This window comes from Molothrus aeneus, chromosome 5, assembly GCF_037042795.1.
Source record: "Molothrus aeneus isolate 106 chromosome 5, BPBGC_Maene_1.0, whole genome shotgun sequence".
Lineage (NCBI taxonomy): Eukaryota > Metazoa > Chordata > Aves > Passeriformes > Icteridae > Molothrus > Molothrus aeneus.
In genome coordinates, this window is record NC_089650.1 from 67,612,753 (window position 1) to 67,634,399 (window position 21,647).

Genomic DNA, 21,647 nt, shown 5'->3' on the forward strand with positions numbered 1-21,647 from the left:
TTTCTTCTATATCAAAACTTGCTTTCTTTTTTACTCCTTCATCAGACTCTACATTTTAAAATCTTTCTGCTAAGCACACATCTCTGTGAGACCTTCTTGTCAAACTTTCATCCTTCCCAAGAGTGGAGGATCCTAAGCACAAATAATTCATTCCCTCAGCTGGAACAGCCTGGGTTACCACCCAACCCATCGTAACCTCCTCTCTACAACACTTTGTGCTATTAAGTGTACTAGATCTACTCTGTTTTTTGACCACAAAAGAGCAGCTCTGCCAAAGCAGAGCCACCAAAAATTCCCAGTCACTCGTGACTGTTCCTCTCCACGGAAATCTTTAGTAAAAGGCGAAAGATTTCTTCGATCTGAAGAGAAACCAGAGGATGCCCTTGTGTCCCTCCCCAGACCCTGCCCTGCATGGATGTTCCTCTACAGGACAGGGTGACCTGTGCCACCCCCAGTTTGACCTTGTGCTGTCCCCAGACGGGTCCCCTGGCAGTGTCACAGCCTGTGCTGTGTCCCCACCCAAGTGTTCCCATGGCAAAAATGGGAATTGTGAGCAGAGCTGTGCAACTGGCCCGCGGTGCACCCTGGGTATGCAAATTAGCTGAATACTAATGAGACATAGGTAATGAGCTCTAGGGGAACATGAGACAAATGCCTTTTGTGCCTGGGCTGGCTCAGCTCAGCTCCTGTTCCAACCAACACAGAATCCCAGGAGGGTTTGGGTGGGAAGGGACCTTAAATCCCACCCAGTGCCATCCCTGCCATGGCAGGGACACCTTCCACTGTCCCAGGCTGCTCCAAACCCTGTCCAGCCTGGCCTTGGACACTGCCAGGTATCCAGGGAAATCCTGAGAGCCCCTGCTGATGCAGAAAATGCGACTTTTTTGGGTCTCTGTGGTGACAATCTTTGTGACTGGGCTGCTGGCAGGGTCACATCAGCTCCATGCCTTGAGTTAGATGGTCCCAGGGCACAGACCCCTGCAAAGGTTTATTTTAATTAAAAAAAAAATCTCTTGGAGCATGGGCAGGAGCGGGAGAATCTGTGCTGGAAGGCAGCAACTCCAATGCAATGATTTGAGAAAAAAACCTCAGAGCAAAGCCTGAGATCCCTGAGCAGGGCTGACTCAGCCCCTGGATGCAGAACCGGGACGTGGTGAGCGAGATGAGGAGAATCATTTCTCATCTGGGCATGGCAGAAGGGGGGACACCCTGCTCTGATGTCTGTGCCTGCAAGGGAGCATCCAGTGCTTGGAGAGACATCAGGAGAGAGCAGCAAAAGTGACTCAGAAGTCTGGAGGACAAACTCTGAGCGGGAAATGTGTCAAATTTACCCCGTTCAGTTCCTGGGGGTGACACTGGAGAGGCACCTCCTTATGGAGATGTTTGGCTGATTCTGCAGGGGAGTTTCAGAGGAAATGAGAGAAAACATTGCTCAAATCAGGCTGGAGGAGGTAAAGACTGAGGTGAATCAGGGAGAGGATTTAACATGCTGGGAGAAGGTCCTGAGCAATCTGGTGGATTTTCTGTCACCTCAGAACAAACTCTGGAAATCAGGCTGTAGTTCAACACAAAGCACTGCATCCCGAACAAGAGCAGGTGGGGAAAAACAAGTGAGTTATTGTATAAAGATATGTAATATTTATGATATTTCACAAGATTTCATTTATTAATTTAAAACATTACATTTATTATATAATAAATTATATAATTACATAAATAAATGTTATATAATTATATAATTATATAATAAATAATATAGTTAATTCCAGGTGGGGAAAAACAAGTGGGTTATGATATAAAGATAAGTAATACTTATGATATTTTAAAATATTTTCTTAATTAATTTTAAAAATACATTTATGATATACTAAATGTAAAGTCCATAGTTAATTCTAAGTATATAAATCTCTGAAATCAAGCCAAAATCCAGGCCAGCAGAAAGGTTGTGAAGCTCAATCTGGAGCAAGATCCAAACCCTCTGAGCACATTTAAGGCTCCATCACTCTGCAAAATTTAATTTTGCAGCCCTGCTCTGACCCAGCAGGGGCTGCCCGGCTGCAGCTGTACAAAGGGAACAGGATGGAGCAGCAGCAGATGCAGAAGTGCAGGAGAGTCCAGAGACTGTGATGTGCTACTGCTGCTGTTGGGAAGAAGCAAAACAGTTGTTTCTTTGTTTTTCCAGGAACATTCACACTGATTCCATGAGTTTCTGATGCCCCAAACTGAGTGAAGGCTTGGACAGGGGTCTGCTTTTCTCTGCTTCACCATTTCCTCCATCACCTATTCCTAGGGATGTTCCTGGCAGTCCAAAGAGCTGAGCTTTATTTTCACCTCCTCCTTTGCCAAATTTCAGCTTGGGGGGTTCTAACCTATATTTTTTTTTTCCCCCTATATCACCATGTGTTTCTCACAGATCCATATTCTTCTCCCACTCCCAGCAGCCTGTGAAGATCTTGTCCTGCCAGGCAGGCTCATCTAAAGGCCTCAAGATCAGCTGTCAGAAATGATGAAGATGTTCCCAATTCCCAGGCTGAGCAGCCAGGATGGGGTTTGCAATCAGTTTTAATCACAAGTAACTGAGTGGATTGGGAGCCACGAGCCCTGTCTGCAGGCAGCTGTGATGTAATGGAGATGACACTTCAGAACTGGGTCTGAGGGTTGTTTTTGGGCAAGGCAGCCTCAAAATTAGCCTCAGTGCAGGGGAAAAAGAGAAAAGTATAAAGAGACTGAATGCTGCAGGCTCACACCACTAAGAGTTCCCTCCCTGCTGGGAAAGACAATAATCAAAATTAATTTGTGGAGGAAGGCAGGCTCTCAAAGAGAAATCAAACAGGTGACCACAGCTGGTGTGAAATTTCACAGGATGGGAAAGGAAGAGGGCTGGAAGGAAACAGCTGCCAGCTGTCCCTGCCTTCCTGAGCCTGCAGGAACAGAGAGCCCTTTCCTCAAGATGCTTGGATGCTGAATGCATGAGAAACAGCCCTTTGGAGGAAGGAGAAATCTCTTGGGAGCAAACCTGATGTCTTTAAATGCATGTTCAGGTTAGTCAAGCAGCACATGGCAAGTGATGGATATCACAGGCTCTTTTCCACAGAGCAGAGTCCCTGCTTGCTGCTGCTTCTCCCCTGCTCTGCTGCATCCACATCCTGGGTCCAGCCTGGACTGCTGTGCTCTGGATCTTAAAACAAAGAATTAATGGCTTTATGTTGAAATAAAGTAAGTTTAGATGAGATGCCAGGAAGAAATGCTCTCCTGTTAGGGAGGTGAGGCCCTGGCAAGGTGCCCAGAGGAGCTGTGGCTGCCCCTGGATCCCTGGAAGTGTCCAAGGCCAGGTTGGACAGGGTTTGGAGCTCCCTGGGATGGTGGAAGGTGTCCATGCCCATGGCAGGGGGTGGAATGAGATGAGCTTCAAGGAAAGGACCAGGTTATGATGTCAGAAGATCTCACAGAATAAAAACGCTTCCGTCCTCAGCTAAGGAAGATGATGCTGGATTTGTCCCATTTGCACACACACCAGGGGGGTTTTGCCTCTTTAGATTTGTCCTATTTGCACACACACCATGGGGGTTTTTGCCTCTCTGGATTTGTCCCATTTACACACACACCATGGGGGTTTTTACCTCTCTGGATTTGTCCCATTTGCACTCACACCATGGGGGTTTTTGCCTCTTTAGATTTGTCCCATTTGCACTCACACCATGGGGGTTTTTGCCTCTTTAGATTTGTCCCATTTGCACACACACCATGGGGGTTTTTGCCTCTCTGGATTTGTCCCATTTGCACGCACACCATGGGGGTTTCTGCCTCTTTAGATTTGTCCCATTTGCACTCACACCATGGGGGTTTTTGCCTCTAGATTTGTCCCATTTGCACACACACCATGGGGGGTTTTGCCTCTTTAGATTTGTCCCATTTGCACACACACCATGGGGGTTTTTGCCTCTCTGGATTTGTCCCATTTGCACACACACCATGGGGGTTTTTACCTCTTTAGATTTGTCCCATTTGCACTCACACCATGGGGGGTTTTGCCTTTCTGGATTTGTCCCATTTGCACTCACACCATGGGGGTTTTGCCTCTCTGGATTTGTCCCATTTGCACACACACCATGGGGGTTTTTACCTCTTTAGATTTGTCCCATTTGCACACACACCATGGGGGTTTTTACTTCTCTGGATTTGTCCCATTTGCACACACACCATGGGGGTTTTTACCTCTTTAGATTTGTCCCATTTGCACACACACCATGGGGGTTTTTGCCTCTTTAGATTTGTCCCATTTGCACACACACCATGGGGGGTTTTGCCTCTTTAGATTTGTCCCATTTGCACACACACCATGGGGGTTTTTGCCTCTCTGGATTTGTCCCATTTGCACACACACCATGGGGGTTTTTACCTCTTTAGATTTGTCCCATTTGCACTCACACCATGGGGGGTTTTGCCTTTCTGGATTTGTCCCATTTGCACTCACACCATGGGGGTTTTGCCTCTCTGGATTTGTCCCATTTGCACACACACCATGGGGGTTTTTACCTCTTTAGATTTGTCCCATTTGCACACACACCATGGGGGTTTTTACTTCTCTGGATTTGTCCCATTTGCACACACACCATGGGGGTTTTTACCTCTTTAGATTTGTCCCATTTGCACACACACCATGGGGGTTTTTGCCTCTTTAGATTTGTCCCATTTGCACACACACCATGGGGGTTTTTACCTCTCTGGATTTGTCCCATTTGCGCTCACACCATGGGGGTTTTTCCTCTTTAGATTTGTCCCATTTGCACACACACCATGGGGGTTTTTGCCTCTTTAGATTTGTCCCATTTGCACACACACCATGGAGGTTTTTGCCTCTCTGGATTTGTCCCATTTGCACTCACACCATGGGGGTTTTTGCCTCTTTAGATTTGTCCCATTTGCACACACACCATGGGGGTTTTTGCCTCTAGATTTGTCCCATTTGCACACACACCATGGGGGTTTTTGCCTTTCTGGATTTGTCCCATTTGCACTCACACCATGGGGGTTTTTGCCTCTAGATTTGTCCCATTTGCACACACACCATGGGGGTTTTTGCCTTTCTGGATTTGTCCCATTTGCACTCACACCATGGGGGTTTTTACTTCTCTGGATTTGTCCCATTTGCACTCACACCATGGGGGTTTTTGCCTCTAGATTTGTCCCATTTGCACACACACCATGGGGGTTTTTGCCTTTCTGGATTTGTCCCATTTACACACACACCATGGGGGTTTTTACCTCTCTGGATTTGTCCCATTTGCACTCACACCATGGGGGTTTCTGCCTCTTTAGATTTGTCCCATTTGCACACACACCATGGGGGTTTTTGCCTCTTTAGATTTGTCCCATTTGCACTCACACCATGGAGGTTTTTCCTCTTTAGATTTGTCCCATTTGCACACACACCATGGGGGTTTCTGCCTCTTTAAATTTGTCCCATTTGCACTCACACCATGGGGGTTTTTGCCTTTCTGGATTTGTCCCATTTGCACTCACACCATGGGGGTTTTTGCCTTTCTGGATTTGTCCCATTTGCACACACACCATGGGGGTTTTTGCCTCTCTCTCTCCTGCCCTTGCTGGGTCACTCCAGGCTGCTGTACCATCCATCCACAGCTCTCCCCTTGTCACAATGGATCATGGCATGGCCCTTTCCTGCAGCCTGTGTCCTGCTGCACTGCTGGTGTGCTCCCTCCTGCCCTGTCACATCAAATCACTGCCTCCCCCTGCCTCCAGCCATCTCTAATATTCAATGACTCAGAAAGGAGCTGACCTTTATCAATAAGATGATGTCACCTGCTGAAAGAAAGTCCTGATAAAGGTAAGAGCAGGCAACCTGATCTCCTTCCTGATCTCTGTGTCCAGAACTGCAAACCACAATAAAAGGATCTGTTCCTGATGAAAATTCAGCTCCCTGTGCTGACCTCAGCCTGCTGTGTGCTTGGAGACAGGGATCTGTCCAGGGAAGGGCAACCTGCTGCATATTCACTTCCCAGATAAATTCTTCTCTAAAGCCAGACTGGGGGAAGGTCAGTCTGAGTGGAGAGGGGAAAGGTGGCCAGCACATTTCACTTAAATCATCTTTTGTTAAAAATGTACCTGGTGTGTTTTTTTGCCCTAAAATCCCTCGATTCTGTGCTCTTGTTGTCAGAGGGAATGAAATCTGAGTGAACTGCTAATGTGGATTAGCTGAACTGCAGGAAAGCACAAGTATTTTTATTCAATTACAGCATCCTTAGCCTGACTCATCCCAACACCTCTGGGCAGAGATTTTTTTCCCCCACAGATGATAACTCTGTGTGACTGCTCCACCTGTCCACTGGGCTATCATTTCCAAATTCCCATGTCCAGCCCAGCTTGGGTGCTGCTCGTGCTGCTCTCCAACCAGGGGCTGTCAGAAGGAAAGAGTTTTAGGGGATGTCATGCAGGACACAGGGCTTGAATCTCCACTGGCTGCGTGACCTCAAATTGTTGACTCCTGCTGCACCTCCTTGTCCCATGTTTCTAAACACAGCACTCACAACCATCTGTTCTGCCTCCACACCCAGCCCATGGGGTCCCAAGATGATTCTGGCACCAGCCTGGGTGCTGCAGGCTCTCGTGTGTGTGGCCCCTCATCACTTCTCCAGGGATGAAGATATCAGTGCACCTTGGCTTGCAAATGGACAAGGTAAATCCATCATAAAAATTAACCTGTACCTCAGCTAAGCCTTCATGAGGGTTGGAGAGAGAGGGAACAAGGCAGGGCACCTGTAGGGCTGTAAAACACCTGTCCACAGTCATTCCATGACCTGGTTGAACTTCATAACCTGAACTCTGGCATTTCTACTCTTTCAGAAGGGCTTTGCCTTCTTCAAACCCTCTTGTGCCTCACCAGTGAAAATATCCAGCTCTGTCCATAGCAGACAAGGGTCCCACTGATTGTTTCTGCTGCTGGAGGACAGAGAAATATTTCTGAATCATCTGCCTGCCTAAATTTCTTTAGATTAGCTCACTAATGTCCCATAATAAAATGGGTTTTTTTCCATAAAAAGGGAAAGGGAGAAGAGAAGAGAAGAGAAGAGAAGAGAAGAGAAGAGAAGAGAAGAGAAGAGAAGAGAAGAGAAGAGAAGAGAAGAGAAGAGAAGAGAAGAGAAGAGAAGAGAAGAGAAGAGAAGAGAAGAGAAGAGAAGAGAAGAGAAGAGGTGAATGATGAAGGAGGTGCTGTGCCATGGACAAGGTCATACAGGAATGACAGCAGATCTCATTCCCTTTGCACTGTGACTCTGCTTCTGGGGCTTTATGTGGTCCTATAGAATTGAATTCTGGCACAGAAAATATTCTTTAATAGAGTTAAATCCTTTTCCTCTCCTGATCTGCCCCTAATTCAGAGAGGCAATATCAGCTTCATAACACAACTGCAGAGCAGTGAGGTTTGGTTTGTCCTCAAAACTCCAAGAACCTGAGAAAATTTTGAGGTCTTCAAATCCTGCATAATATAATTCAGGAAATGTGAAAAATTAGTGAGGAAAAACTTTTTCAGGAGCCTTGAAGCTGATCCAGAAAATATTCCAGAGAGCTGCCCTCCTGAAAAGCCAGGACAAAGTCCCAGGTTCTTCACCACTGATTCATAGAATAGTTGGTGTTATAAAATGCCTCTAAGATAACTGAGTCTAACCCATTATCACCAAGCCCATCACTAAACCAGGTCCCTAAGCACCACATCTACACATTTTTGAACTCTTCCTGGCATGGTGATTCCCCCATAAATCTTCTAGGGGAATAAATCCTCCGGGAGGAGACAGGAAATCAAGCACTGATAACATCACCCACACTCTGGGTCTGCCCAACACAGTATAAGGTGAAACACTGGGTAATGCAGATATCTTTATACCCTCTAGAGAACAAAATCATAATTATTCCTGAAGTATCTTTGTATTTACGAGGAACCCCATGAATATTTTCCCATTAAGTTGTTGAACGTTTTTCCATTGAGTAAACTTCCAGCACTTGCAGTATCCCTAGGCAAGGGGGGATTATCTCTTGATTACCTTCACCTTGTGTGAAGCAAGTCCTTTGTTCTGACCTGCTATCATCTCAAGCACCCATTTTTTTTTTGTCTTTTCAAAGGAACAAAAAACAATAGTTGCTCTCTTTCATCCTCTTCATGCCACTCATAATCTGATATACTATTATCATACTCTGCTGCTGTCATCTCTTATTCAGATGAAATATTCCTGGAGTACTTCATTGTTCTGTACCTTTGATCACTCTATTGCCTTCTACACATCTTTCCCAGTTCTGCTGCATTCTTTCTGTGGGTGGAACAGCAGAGCTGCTCAAAACATTCCCGAGGCAGACACGCACTGAATTTACACAGGGGTGTAATAATGGCTTCTATTTTGATCTCCATTCCTTTGCTATTAATTCTTAACATTCAATTTGCTTTTTGTCACCGCCATTGAGCACGGAGGTGACATGTTCATAGAACTGCTCATTATAAACACCAACTCGTTCCTGAGTAAGTAATAGCCCATTCAAAGCTCATCACTGTAGATAAAGTTAGGATTGCTTTCTTTTCCCCGTGTGCACCACCCTGCACTTATTTCCCCTGAATTTCAGCTGCTCTTTAGTCACAGAATCGCTCGGCAGTGTGACGTCCCTCTGCAAGCCTCCCACATCATCCCGCGTTGTTACTGCCTCTCAGGGAACCAGCAGAGGATTTCTGTCACCTCATTACATCACTCAGCACCAGCACACCTGAGTTATGGTCCCCTTGGAGCTCCTGCTCCTCTTTCCATGCTGCTGGCCAGGCTCTGCTGGGAGCAGCAGCAATGCACACCCCTGCAGAGACAACACTCCTGTGCTGGTTGCTTCTCCAGGTCCTTGGGCACAGGCAGGTAGCCCTGGCACGAGGAGGGATGGCTCTGACTTTATGTTTGGGATGAGTGCTGCATTCAGAGCAGAATGGCTTGGATAGTGTTTTGGTTTGAAAAGAAAACTGGTAAGGAAGGCAAGAGCCTCTTGTGAAATGGAAAATGTAAACACTTTCTCTCTGAATTATTATGATTTTGAAACTAAGAGGCTCTCAGGTAAAGGTAGGGGAATAGGAATAACAGTTCTTTAATAGGGAAAATTAAAAATACAAATGCAATAGTACAAAAAAGAGAACAACCCACTGTGAGAGTGAGAGCAGGAGCTGCCCCCTGTGTGTCAGGGGGGTGGCACAGCCCCATCCCATGGGGGCTCAGCCCTCCTGCAGTGCCAGCTGTGGTTCTGCTGGAGCAGGGATCCTGCACAAGGGGGGAGTTTTCCTCTGCAGCTCCAGGGCTGCTGCAGATGGGCCTGGGCTCCCTCTGGCAATGCAGGGCAGCAGAAGCTGCTCCTCTGGCAATGCACTGGGCAAAGGCTGCTGTGCTGTCCCAGCACCTCAGATTGGATCCAGGTAGGAATGCTTGGCTCCTCCCCTGGGCGCAGCATCTCCCCATGGGATGATGGAATTGGATCAGCCCTGCAGGGACACTCAGTGGCCATGGACAGCAGAGATCTCCTGGAGGGAGGATTGGCTGTGGGAGAGATCAAGAAAAAACTGCCCCATGAACAGAGAGAACTGCCCCAGCTCTGACAGATGGGGATAGAACACACACCCAGCTGAACCTGAGAGAGAGAGGCTGTGGAACAGAAGCCTGTGTGTGTGTGGGTTTTCCTCTGGATCTTTTATCCACTGCGTTTTACGGGCACGCACGACTTCGCGTGTGGCCTCCCTCAGAATTTATTCCCCTGGCTTTTTGATCACAGTAATAATCCCACTGCTAAAAAGGAACCTTCCCCTTTAAATTCCCCAGTGCCAAGAAATGAACTTTGAAATATGAAGGTTAGCAAAGACTTTGGGAACAACTTTGAAAGCAGCTAAGCTGTGAGCGATCTCGGCGTCCTTTAATCAGATGCTCGGCTTTGCAGCTCCAGCCATCTTCACGGATTAACTCCCATGAACTTCCTGAACTTCTTTCATGGAAAAGCACATCAAACAGATGACTCTGCTAAGGAGGAATTAATCAATTAAGTAGAAGCAGAGAGGCCTAGTCTCTGCTGAGAAACTGCTCCACGGACACCTTCCTCCTGCCCACTTCCTTCCTTCTGCCTTGCTCCAAAACTTGTTTTATTTATATCAGGTGGAGACTGAATTTTAGATTTTTAGAATTTTAGTTTCACCACACACACAGAGCTTCCCTTCCTGCCATGTTATTCTGAGATAAATATGTAGCTGTGTAAATGTGTAGCTGTGAAATTTTAGGGCCCAGCAGCCTTCAGCTGTCGAAATATTCCTGGTGTGCATTCCCCAATAATGCAGACTGAACCATCCTGCACTGTCCTGCAGGATGAGTGTTGTGGTGGAGGGTCTTAGCTTTTCTGTCTGCATCTCCAAGAGAAGATATTTGGGATCTGGCATTTCCAGAGCTATCCCAGAGGCCAGCTGAGTGCCCCAGTAAATCAGTTCTTTGCTTCTGCGGGGTCTTGGGTTGAGTTGTGCAGGCTTGGATAAAATGTCCAATTTTAGCCATGTAACAGGTATCTCATCCAAGCTGGTTTTCCAAGGGCTTTCTAGTGTCCATGGGGGGAGAGAGAGGAGTTTCCAAGGAGAAAATTACCCTTTCCTGAAACAGGTGAGGATCAGGTGTCATGGAGTGGTCACTGGAGGTGTGGAGGAAGAAACCTGGGTGTCTTGGGGCCCTCATGCTCCTTCATGTCATCAAAAATATCTGTACCTATTCAGGCCACCCGTCAGTCTGCCGAAGCTGGATTCACAGTGTTTACCTCCTCTTTGTGTGCTAATACAGGGAAATAAGGAATGCAGGCTCAGATGTCCCTTTTTTTCCCCCAGATCAGGCTTCTTTTGACTTAAAAAGGGATCTTTCATGACAGAGAGAGTTATGAAATTATGGTCATGCTGCAGATGGCATTTAAGGGAAGTTCCTCCCATCTGCTCACTCTCGAGAGTGGAAAATTCCTGATGTTAAACATTTTTGTAAAGGGCAAAGAATCTGAACTTTTCTTTCTGAAAAGATGAATTCTGAGCTGCCATGTCAGCCTTTACTGCCACATGGACAACAAGCATGGAGATGCTCTGAAGAAAAGTGGGTTTGTGGCCTCTGTAAAAGCAGTTCTGCATTTCTCCTGCAGTTTGCAGTGACCTTCTCCCAGGAAAAAATCTACTCCCAGCTTCAGGAGTGCTTGGAGCCCAAGTCACAGCTTTTATGAACAGCAGAGCTGGAGTTTCTCTTGCAGAAGTGAGATGATTTCTACATTTCCTCTCAGAAACAATCCTTGTGAGCGTGTCCAGGATCAGCTGCGGTGTAAGGTCATTCTCTCCCCTGTCACATTCACTCCATCAGATCAAGTGAGGAGGAGGCAAATGAACACTTCTGTTTCTGGTCCTGAAGGGAGGCTGATCTACAGCAAAGGGTGAGTTTTAGCTCTAATTCCCACCCTAAACCAATTCCTGGGCAATTTATCCTCATTTTCACTGATGTTAGCACTGTCATTTTATGAAGTACCTCTTCATCCTGCCTGGTGCTTACCCCAGGTTTATTTAGGAAAGTGCTTTAATAGGTGGAAAACATCTACTATTTTTCAGCTTATTTCCAGCTGGGGAGGTGTTTGAAGTGTGGCTGTGCAGGTGGCAGGGAGACAGAAATGTGTCAAAAAGAACCAGTTAACATCAAAACTCCTTCACACAGAGATCCCTCCTTCTTTCCAGAGGCTACTCCATCAGGTTCTGTGGGATACCTCTTATTTCTGGATACCACAAGAACACCAATGGTCTAATAATTCCTGCACAGCTCCTTTCCTGCTGTCACCCATCTGGCTCCATGGATGATTCATGCTTTTGGTTATAGTTTGGGATAAAACTCCAGTTTTTCACAGCAACATTAAATCATAGATTGGTTTGGGTGGGAAGGGACCTTAAAGACCATCCAGTTCCAAACCCCTGCCATGGGCAGGGACACCTTCCACTATTCCAGGTTGCTCCAAGCCTGGACACAGCTTCTCAGAGTAACCTTTTCCTGTGTTCAATCACCTTCACAGAAAGAAGTGTTGTGTTTTGGTTTTTGGGGTTTTTTTTAGGGTTTTTTTTGGGGTTTTTTTTGGTTTTTTTTGGTTTTTTTTGTTGTTGGGTTTTTTTGTTTGTTTGTTTGGTTGGTTTGGTTTGGTTTTGGTTTTTTTTTTTAATTCCTTTAAACAGATTTTCTTTATTTATAGTTACATGTCCAGCATGTCCATGCCTCTCTTGCACTCCAGAAGCATTCCACATGTGGCCTCATCAGAGAGGAAGGATCATCCCCCTCAACAAGCTGTCAATCTTCTTCCTTAAAAAATAAATAATTCCTTCTGCTCTGAAAAACCCAAGACCCAACAGCAAATCTGTGCTGTCTGTTTGAGAGCTGCAACACACAGCTGAGCACTTTCAGTGCCCAGCACACTCAGTTCTCAGCTGAGATATTTTTGTAACGGGGAATTCCAATAAAGCCAGGGGATCTGCAGCATTTTTAAAGTTTATCAAGATCACTTTTGCAGCAGTAAGCAGCGTTGAAATGGCTTGGGAAGAAATAAAAGGGAGAGGAAAAGGCGTTTTTATTTTGGGACTGAAAGTTAAGACCCTACAGATTGTACCATTTCCTGACTTTAATGAGCAGGGTTATCTTGATCCAATCTTTTTCACTGCATTTTTGTCCCCCCAGACACAGGATTTTTTTAATTTTAAAGGACACAAACCTGCAAGGATTTTACCCAGTTCTTCTTGAGCCTTCTGGAAAATGATAGGCCAGTTTTGGAGAGGATTGCAGGGAGTAACTGGCAAAAAGAGTGGGCCTGTGGTATGTATTTGCATGTTCATTTAGATAAAAAAGAGAAAGTGGCTGATCACAGAGAGGCAGCTCTGCAGGTTCAGGGCCCCCTCATTTCCTGACCCTCAGAATCTTGTTAACAGGATACACTCTGTCTGCAGGAAAAAAAAAAAACAACTCTTATTTTTGGCTTAATTACAGTATTAGCAGTTAGATCAAAATACTGATTATTAGTCTGGTTATACTAACAGTGCAAAGCAGCACAGAAAACAGCATTAATAATGAAATCAAAAGCATTATGTGACATACCTGTCTCTGCAGCCTTCACCACCCTGCTTCCACAGGTGCTGTAAGGATGCACTGTTGCCTAAAATTGATCCCATCAGTGCCAGAAAAAACACAGGAGAACACCCTGCAATTAAGTGTCTTGTGGCAATAGAATGGAACACAGAAGTGTCTCAAAAGCAACACGTGTTCTCCTGGAAAAACCCTCTCCTCTCTGAGCAGTTGCTCTGCATCCTCACCATTCCTTGCACGCTCCACATTGAGTTGGGTGAAGCTCAGCTTTCCCCTCAATGGGGCTGAAGAGAGCAGATGACAGAGGAAGGAGGGTGAAGGCTTCCATGAAACAGCCAGTTGCATTCATCGTGGCTGGAATTGCAGGAGTGGGATCCAGCTGCCCATGAGAAGGAGTGGTGTGAACAGAGACAAGGGGTGAGGAGGGTGGTGGTGCCCTCAACCTTCAGTGAAGATCTCTATTCTCAAGACCCCTTGGCCCCAGGGGGTGAATTTGGGGGGGGACAGGTGTCCCAAAAGTGAGAGACTGTGCTTTTTGGAACTGGACAAAGCATCCTTAAAAGGAGAACCCTGGAAGCAGCTCTGGTCCATGTGCAGTGGTGAGATCACTGGGCAAGGAAGGAAGAGGTCACGATGGCAAATGATCTCCAGGCGGTGCCACGTGTGACGTGGAATGCTCCAAACTGAGTTGGGGGAAGCTCAGCTTTCCCCTCAATGGGGCTGAAGAGAGCAGATGACAGAGGAAGGAGGGTGAAGGCTTCCATGAGACAGCCAGCTGCATTTATCATGGCTGGAATTGCAGGAGTGGGATTCAGCTGCCCATGAGAAGGAGTGGCGTGAACAGAGACAAGGGGTGAGGAGGGTGGCATTGATCTTCAGTGAAGAAGAAGATCTCTGTTCTCAAGACCCCTCGGCCCCAGGGGATGAATTTGAGGGGGCACAGGTGTCCCAAAAGTGAGAGACTGTGCTTTTTTTATTGGAACTGGGTAAAACAGTTCCAACAAAACCTCAATTCAGTTACCACCCCTCAGATTACCAACTCTCAGTTCATCAAGACCCTTCCCCCTTAAAAGGGGAATCCCTAGAAGCAACTCTGGTCCATGAGCAGTGGTGAGAGCACTGGGCATGGAAGGAAGAGGTCAGGATGGCAAATGATCTCTGGGCAGTGCCACGTGTGACATGGAAACACAAAAGGTCTCAACTGTGTTTCCTGTGGTAAAAGAGGGACTCTTCTCTTCTTGATGAACTGAGAATTGATCATCTAAATGGTCTTGATGAACTGAGAGTTGCTTATCTGAAGGGTGGTAACTGAACTGAGAATCCAAGGTTTTGTGTCACTGTGTTGTGTTGGAAATTGTGGGGGGAGGAGGAATGTTTTTGGAAGGTTTTCATTCTGAGTTCTGTGTGTTTCTTTTATATATTGTAAGTTAATAAAGTTTTTTTTTCTTTTATTCCTAAGCTGGAGCCTGCTTTTCTCTCTTTCTGGTCACATCTCACAGCAGCCATTAAGGAGAATATATTTTCATGGGGGCACTGGCACTGGGCCAGCATCAAACCATGACAACATGGAAGGAAGAGGTCAGGATGACAAATGTTCTCTGGGTGGTGCCACGTGTGACATGGAAGCAGAAGAGGTTCCAACTGTGCTTCCTGGGGAAGCCTATGGCACAAGAGGGACTCCTCTCTTGGTGAACTGAGAATTGATTATCTAAAGGGTCTTGATGAACTGAGAGTTGCTTATCTGAAGGGTGGTAACTGAATTGAGAATCCAAGGTTTTGTGTCACTGTGTTGTGTTGGAAATTGGGGTGAGGAGGAATGTTTTTGGAAGGTTTTCATTCAGAGTTCCTTTGTTCACATTGTAAGTTAATAAAGTTTTTTCCCTTTATTCCTAAGCTGGAGCCTGCTTTGCCCTATGTCTGGTCACATCTCACAGCAGACATTAAGGAGACCATATTTCCATGGGGGCACTGGCATTGGGCCAGCATTAAACCATGGCACCCACACAGCCAGCAAATGCCACCGGAGATGTCCCAGCGTGTCCCACCTGGCCTGCACTTCCAGCCCAGAGGGGCACAGCTCTCCAGCTGGTCCTGTGCCATGTCCCCCACCTCAGGTGGTGCATTAGAAAAGTGCCTCACCACTCCTGTGACCTCCAGGCCAGGTGAGCTGTCTGGCACCCACTGTTTTTCCAAAATCAAGGCAGGAAACAGAGCAGGTGTCTGGGGCTGTTGTCTCCAAGCTGTTCCAAAGTCAGAAATGGAAAAAAAGGAGGAATATTTCTTGATAACTGCTGGGCTCAGGGACCTGTTTGTCTTGGTTTCATGAGAACATAATTGAATGCCAGGCTGTTTTCCACTTCATTCTGCATTTTGGTTCATCCCTTCAGCCGTAACTTCCCACAGCCCCTTTTAATGATGAGCACAAAAAGCCTGCTTTCCAAAGAACATCTTTTCCTGTGGTTTTGGCCCTGTTCCTACAGGGAGAAGCCTCAGAGCAGTACAAAACAAACACATTGGGTTCTGCCACGTGGGAACGCCTCCTCCTGATCTCTTCCTTGGTTTTAGAATTTCTCAAGCCTCTTTTCGCTCTCGGATGTGTCACAGAAGAGCAGTGTGGAGGATCAGAGTCTCTTCCCTGCTCTAGAGCCCAGAGGTTGCCCTGTGGAGGTCCATAACCAAGGAGATGTGTCACTATAGGACACAAAACAGCACCACACACACATTGCTGTTCTCAAGGTGAAAAAAGGGAAGTTTATTTTCTCCAACGTTTATAGATTTCCCGAAAGTGACAGTGGATTGGAGGGTGACAGTGCCACCTCTCCAATGGCACTGGACAAACCAACAGTCCATCAAATTTCTCCCCCTCCATGAAAGAAAGCAAAACAATGAGCTATTCACAGAAAGTGTGTGAGAAAGTTTGTTACAAGAATGTAAACATCAGAAGGCTTAAAAAAATCTTAAGAAATCAGGGCGACAGAGATGTCTCCCTGGAACGTGCAGTTGAGGGCTGCTGCCAAAGCACACCCTGCAGATATTTATCTGTGGAGATTTCACCTCCTAATGATACCCCCCAGCACTCTAATGTGAGCTGGTGGATGCTCTAATGCTTTCCATGCCATCCCTTTCCTGACCCAGGTGTTGCTGCCACTCTTACTTGGTGTTTTTAAGTAGTTTGAATTCTCCAAAGAGTTCCAAGGCTGCTCCCCTTTTCAGATGTTGGTTTTTTGGTCCTGATCTTACCAGCAAGGCTGCTCTCATTTTCAGATGTTGTTTTTTTGGTCCTGATCTTGCCCCTGACAGTCTCACAGCTTCCCTCCAGGCAGGAAAATAGGGAAGTCCACTTTGTTCCAAGTGCCTGGGATAAACTTTGTGTTGAAAATAAAACTACACCAAGAGCACAGCCACAGCCCTCCTGTGTCTGTCCCCAGAGTGAAATTTGGCTTTTCTGAGCCCACAAATCTTCCTGTGCCTTGCAAATAAACTTGACAGTGAGCCCTGCCTCATGTCTTCAATCTGGTGGCAGGTGCTGGTCTGGTGGCTGCTGAAACACTCACCTGGCCTCTCCACACAGCCTATTTAAAGCTGAGATGAGGAATCCTTCCTCCATTTTTAAGGCTTAGATTTTATCTGGATGAGAAAAATCTAATTTTAGCGTGTTTTCCAACTCACAGCCTGGGGAAGGTGTTGGTGATGGTGTTACTGGTCAGGGCACTTGCACACTCACAGCACTGGGGAGAAGGGGAGATAAAATCCCAGCAAATCTTATTTTCAGGTGGATGCCCTGCCCTGCTGCTCTCTGTGGTGCGGGTGTGGAGGCGTTGGGACATTTGGTCTGCAGCAGGCAGGGAAGGGAAGGGCCCTGGTGGGTGTGGGATGGTTTGGGTCACCCTGGTGAGACCTTTCTGAAAGGATTCACTGGTCAGGAAGGTGAACAGCAGCTGGGGGATCCAGAGAGGCTGCAGGGAAGGGAAAAAGCCTGAAATGCAAAAAATTAGGGGTGAATTGGTGCTGAGGGATGGGGATTGTGGGACCTCAGCTCCCTCTCTGACCTGACTGCATCTTCGTGAGTCATCATTACAGGGACAAAAGGCACCACTTTAACACCCTTTTTGTGTCTCATCTCTAAACTTTGAAATTTTTTTTCTGTTTTGTCCTCCAGGGTATTGCTTGTGAGCAATGTACCTCTGCCTGCTGATTCAGAGGCCTCTTCCAGACCCACATCACTCTCCTGCCTCTTTATATCCTAAATTTCACCTTAGCAGTGGTGGGGTCTACCAGGCAGGCTTGATGTGGATGGATCAGGGACTGATGGACTTTACTCCATGATAAATTAGCATCTCTCTACCCTTGACTATCAGGGTAAAGGTGACCCAGGCACTGCCCTGGAGAAGGTACTGGTGCATTTGGTTGATTTTTGCTTTCTTCCTTGCTTGCTCCTTATTCTGACAAGAAAAAAAGAAGAGAACAGCAGAGGGGCTGCTCAGTTCCTCATCTGACAGTACCCCTGGAAGGTCAAAGGAACACCAAATTGTGATGAGACTGGCACATTTTTAATTGTCTCTCATTACAGCCTCTGTTAAACTACATTACAATAATTGCTTTAGTTCTGCTATGGTATTTTCAGGTCTCTTAATGCAGCTGTCAGCTCAATGTGCTGGGAACTAACACCAGGAAAAAAAAAATTAAAAAAAAAAGGAAAGGAGAAGAAAAACACAAATGGAAGCCTGGTAGAATGGTAGAGAGGAGCCAGGACTGGGACAAATTTGGGATGAGAGCAGGAGATGGTGAAGTCCAGGTTTGCCAGGGGTGCTGCTTAGATCCTGCTCCTTGAGGGACCTCTGTGAGCTGGAGACAAGGTTTGGATTCTCACATCTCACCTCAGGGTTTGCACCAACCCTGATCATAGAAACGGTGGAGCTTTGCACTCTGCAAGGTCTGGCATGATGGGAAGAGGATGCTGAAGAGGCATTTTGTATTTTGGATTTGCCTGAGAGGATTTGAAGCACTCCTCTATGTGGGGCACTCATTTTAACAGTTCCCTCCTTGGGGCATGAATCTGGGGCTAACTCAGCTCTGTGGATTCGCTGCAGGGCTGACATTTACTCACAGCACACGGGCCGTGGAGAGGGAGGATTCAGCCTCCACACCGAGGTGTTTGCTCAGCTCAGGAGCCCTCCCAAAAGTCAAGGAGGCCCAGTCGCAGCTTTTATGAACAGCAGAGCTGGAGTTTCTCTTGCAGAAGTGAGATGATTTCTACATTTCCTCTCAGAAACAATCCTTGTGAGCGTGTCCAGGATCAGCTGCGGTGTAAGGTCATTCTCTCCCCTGTCACAGTCCCTCCATCAGATCAAGTGAGGGGGAGGCAAATGAACACTTCTGTTTCTGGTCCTGAAGGGAGGCTGATCTACAGCAAAGGGTGAGTTTTAACTCTAATTCCCACCCTAAACCAATTCCTGGGCTCTTTATCCTCATTTTCACTGATGTTAGCACTGTCATTTTATGAAGTACCTCTTCATCCTGCCTGGTGCTTACCCCAGGTTTAACTCCTGGCTCTGCAAAACCCCCCAGAAATCCCACCCTGTTCCTGCAAGCATTGTTCAAACCCTTTCTGAGCTCTGCCAGGCTTGGGGCTGCGACCATTTCCTGGTGAAGAACCTTTTCCCGATCCCCAAACGCTCCCTGGCACAGCTCCATGCCATGGTCCTTTCTGCAGCCACTCCTGGATTATTTGCTGCCATTCTCAGACAAGTGAGCCAGCTGTGCCTGAGCTCTCCAGGCCATCCCACAGCCAGCTCTGCATCCCAAACCCTCATGTTCCTCCACATCTGCAGCACCATCTGCACCCCAGCCCCACAGAGCAGCAGCTCCCCATGCAAACCATCTCTCCCACCACAAGAGAGAACCTCCCCACCCTCAGAAATGCTGCCCTAAACCTCTGCCTGCTTCAGAAAACCACAAACACACACTTTAAAGGACAGACACTCCTTCCCTCCCCACATGTGCACTCCAGAAACAATCCCATCCCCTTTCTCAACCCCACACCCTTCCACACATGCTGTCACACTTTCTCCATTCCCACAGCCATCCCACATTCATTAATGCCTCCATAGGAATTTTCAACCGTGTGGAGAATTGTTCGTAATCAGTTAACAGGAAAGAAAAATAAAGTCTCCTAAGCTGTCAGCAATCCTCCAGAAAACCAGCAACAGATCTGAGCACCATTTGGTCTAATTAGTCTTGATATTTCACACAACATATTTCTCAATTTTTGGTGGAGAAGAGGATAAAAAAATCCCTCTGAGGAGAACAACAGGAGTATTTTTGTAGAGGGATTCAGTGGCAAAGCCAAAGGGAACTCTTAATCAACAAATGTGCATTTGTATTCCTTTACTGAATCTTTCATAACAGTTGCTTCATCTTCTGCTTCTATGGGCATGTGCAGGCCTGGGGTGGGGCCAATCTGCAGCTGACATGGATCAAAATAGTTCTTTTGTCAGTATATACTTAATTTCTCTCCTGTGGTGAGGTTGAAAGCCATTGGTACTGCAGGAGGGTGGGGTCTGTTGGTGGAAGGATGCTGAGATTTACAGCAGAGAATCCAAGTGCATCATTCCCACCTCGCACCTTCATGGATATCTGCATGAATATCTGTGGATATTTCCTTCTCTTCATGGATATCCACATGAATATCTGTGGATATTTCCAGCTCACACATTCATGGATATCCACATGAATATCCATGGATATTCCCACCTCACACATTCATGGATATCCACATGAATATCCGTGGATATTTCCTTCTCTTCATGGATATCCACATGAATATCTGTGGATATTTCCAGCTCACACATTCATGGATATCCACATGAATATCTGTGGATATTTCCACCTCACACCTTCATGGATATCTGCATGAATATCTGTGGATATTTCCTTCTCTTCATGGATATCCACATGAATATCCATGGATATTTCCACCTTACATCTTCATGGATATCCACATGAATATCCATGGATATTTCCTCTTCTTCATGGATATCCACATGAATATCCATGGATATTTCCACCTTACATTTTCATGGATATCCACATGAATATCCATGGATATTTCCTCTTCTTCATGGATATCCACATGAATATCCATGGATATTTCCACCTTACATTTTCATGGATACCCACATGAATATCCAGGGATATTCTCACCTCACACATTCATCAATATCCACATGAATATCTGTGTATATTTCCTCCTCTTCATGGATATCCACATGAATATCCATGGATATTTCCAGCTCACACCTTCATGGATATCCACATGAATATCTGTGGATATTTCCGCCTCACTCCGTCAAGGCTGCAGCAAGAGTTGGGCTCTGCTGTCCCATCCCAACAAATGTCCAAGGCCAAGTTGGAAAGAGCTTGGAATAAAACCTGGTCTAGTGGGAGGTGTCCCTGCCCATGGGTTTGGAACAAGATGATCTTTAATGCCCCTTCCACCTCACACCTTTCTATAATGCCCTGATTTTGAGTATCATAACAAAATTATACAGAGCAAGTGAAATCAGTCTCCCCTGAGAGGTGCTTTTCAATCCACACGTGGTGTCTCCAGGGTTCCTCACATTCTTGGGTTGGACAACCAGAATTTGAGGTGACACCCTCAAGCTGACCATGGTGGTGGTGGTGTCCCATGGCTTGGGGTAAATTGCAGTTTTGTCATGCTTTGGTTGGAAATGGGGGTGTGTGTTCTGTCCCCATCTGTCAGAGCTGGGGCAGTTCTCTCTGTTCATGGGGCAGTTTTTTCTTTATCTCTCCCACAGCCAATCTTCCCTCCAGGAGATCTCTGCTGTCCATGGCCACTGAGTGTCCCTGCAGGGCTGATCCAATTCCATCATCCCATGGGGAGATGCTGCGCCCAGGGGAGGAGCCAAGCATTCCTACCTGGATCCAATCTGAGGTGCTGGGACAGCCCAGCAGCCTTTGCCCAGTGCATTCCCAGAGGAGCAGCTTCTGCTGCCCTGCATGGCCAGAGGGAGCCCAGGCCCATCTCCAGCAGCCCTGAAGCTGCAGAGGAAAACTCCCCCCTTGTGCAGGATCCCTGCTCCAGCAGAGCCACAGCTGGCACTGCAGGAGGGCTGAGCCCCCATGGGATGGGGCTGTGCCACCCCCTGACACACAGGGGGCAGCTCCTGCTCTCACTCTGACAGTGGGTTGGTTTCTTTTTTGTACATTTGTATTTTTAATTTTCCTAATAAAGAACTGTTATTCCTGTTCCCATATCTTTGCCTGAGAGCCCTTAATTTCAGAATTATAACAGTTCAGAGGGAAGGGATTTACATTTTCCATTTCAAGGGAGGCTCCTGCCTTCCTTAGCAGACATCTGGCTTTTCAAACCAAGACATGTCACCACATGAGGCATGCAGAAGGGAGGCAGGATACAGGTGCCAATCTCAGCAGTGATTAGGGAAGGAGTCTGGACAATCACCCAGGGTTACAACAGAG

General features: G+C 46.6%; 1 non-coding gene across 1 annotated transcript; it reads right to left on the reverse strand.

Moving 5' to 3' along the window:
- Positions 1–264: 264 nt before the first annotated feature.
- Positions 265–379, reverse strand: LOC136557390 (U5 spliceosomal RNA). Its single transcript, XR_010783763.1, has one exon. It is a non-coding gene; the product is annotated as a U5 spliceosomal RNA (small nuclear RNA).
- Between the last annotated feature and the right edge of the window lie 21,268 nt (positions 380–21,647).